This window comes from Cupressus sempervirens, chromosome 3 (assembly GCF_028749045.1).
Source record: "Cupressus sempervirens isolate cs-2001-9-10 chromosome 3, ASM2874904v1, whole genome shotgun sequence".
In the NCBI taxonomy this organism is placed as follows: Eukaryota; Viridiplantae; Streptophyta; class Pinopsida; order Cupressales; family Cupressaceae; genus Cupressus; species Cupressus sempervirens.
In genome coordinates, this window is record NC_143120.1 from 251,590,744 (window position 1) to 251,593,136 (window position 2,393).

Genomic DNA, 2,393 nt, shown 5'->3' on the forward strand with positions numbered 1-2,393 from the left:
AATTTTTATTGAAATCGTTTTAACAGAGACTGACCTCGCAGTCATTTGAAGACTTAACTATCTGTGTAAATCCTTTATCTAGGTGAAATTCTAAATGGAATGATCAAAGTCCTCTTACAAGGCCACTCTTAGCATGGTGATTAAATCCTCTAACCAGGTCACATTTAACAGTGTGTATTGTAACCTTTAATAGGATTGGCTCCTAACATAGCTCACTTTGAAAGAGTGAAAAGAGTGACATGTTGTAGGTGATTTTCCCCAAATTAGGTTTCCACATAAAATCCTACTATCAAATTGTGATAAATGTTTTAAGAATGTTTTCATTTGGTAATTTTTTCATTATGCAATGCAAGTTAAAAGTTTATGACAATTTTATAGTAGAGACCGAGCAACAACATGATAAGAAGAATAGTAAAGTGTTTAATGTTTAATTGTTCAAGTGGTACATATAAACATATTTGCAGATTACGGAGGGAAGTAGAAAATGGTTGAATATGCAAACCAAGCCCCTATGTAGATGGAAAAACTCCATGTTCAAGAACATATTGTCTGTAAGTTAGCATCATAAAATACTTGACATAGGGTGGGGTTATAATTTATCCTATAAAGTGTGAGACAGACCATCAATACCTGCAAGGTTGTAGAAGAACATGATAAATAGTATTTGTAGATACAATCTTTGAAAATTAAAAAAGTGCACACTCAAAAAAATACTCACATCTATAATTGATGAAGGGCACTCCCCTTAGTAACAAAAACAAATAATAGAAATTAAGAAATAACAACAAGTTTCAAGAACAAAATGTTGGCTTCTTATTATCTCCAAAAGTATGGAATTACAAATTTAAAAAATAAAACATGCAAAGCCATATCGATGTTTTCCTTACAATATTTTGTAATGCATAGCCACAACTTAGACAACCCTATGAGCCTTCTTTGTATATGCAATTTCCCACCACCTAAGAAATTTCTAGAATTTAACCCTAGATCTTGAGGCAAACCAACCCTAAAATACTATTATTTTTCATATCTTTTTCATTAGAGTAGGCCTCAACAACTTTTGAAACTCAAGATATTTTGACAAAATTTTATTTTTTCCCATTTTAGATGGTGTGACTTTCAAAGACCACAAATCATCATCAGTTTCTCTAATTGACTATTATGACCTCATTTAGAAAATAGCACAATGTGATCTACAATAACTATGAAAGCTCTAATCGGCCAAGTTTTGACCCCTTTTTAGAGCCTCTAAAGTCTTCAAAATAGAGCTCAAAAATTTTATATCCTATTGCCAATATCATTTTTTTAATAACTTCACAAATAGAATTGATATTGAAATGAAGCTTTCTTGGTAGATTGATATATCTAAAATGAACCTCTAGAAATGAAATCATAAGATTTTGAGCTGAAACAACCAACTTACTAAAAATATTAAGCATCTAGGAATAATAACTCTACACTAAGATAACACTTATTGAAAAACAAATAAGATTTATATTTTAGGGTGATGCAAGATTTTCCCTACCCCCAAGATGCTCCTACATCAGACACTTAAAGTAATTTGAGAAGTGATCTTGTCACCTCTTAGGTGTTTAGAGGAAAATCAAGACAATTAACCTCATCTCTTGTCAACCATAATGAATCTTTGGATGTGCATGTTTCTTCCCTTATCTTTCAATAAATGATTTAGGAAAGAGATATTTGTATAGGGTAATAGCTTAACCTTTGTTGGCTTTGAAAACAATTTTTGAAAGATTGTATCCTTATCTTCTTTAGAATGAGTACTTATAAACAAATTAGTATGGATTAGATAGATCAAAGGCTCTCTCTCTCTCTCTCTCTCACACACACACACACACACACACACACACACACACAGACACATAGACACACACATACACAAAGTAAAGTGAATTAAATGAAAATTAAAAAATTCCTTGCAAATGGGTAGCTATAATTTAGTGTATAAGATAATAAACCATTATTAATGACAAGAAAACTATGCAATTCCATTGAACAATATTAGAAACATGCAAGTTGTAAGTTTCTGGTGTACTGCAAAAAAATTATACAGTAAATTAAGTGTTTCAGTTGGATTTATTTGAGACAACTAGAATAAATTATTAAATTCAAAACTTCCATGCAAAATTAGTTGAAATGAGACATTCTTCTCCTAACAAGTTTATGTTCATATTGGTAAGTTGTAAGTTTGAGGGAACTCTAAAAATTTAATAAAATAAACATATGAATGGATAGAATCTTGGGAGTGGTGTCTTGATATTAAAAGTAATGACTAGGATTATTTTTCCTTCGTAGGCATATTGTACAAACATCTTACAAATGAAGTCTTCGTATAGTAAAGCATGGAGAATAATTAACCTTGATAGAATAAA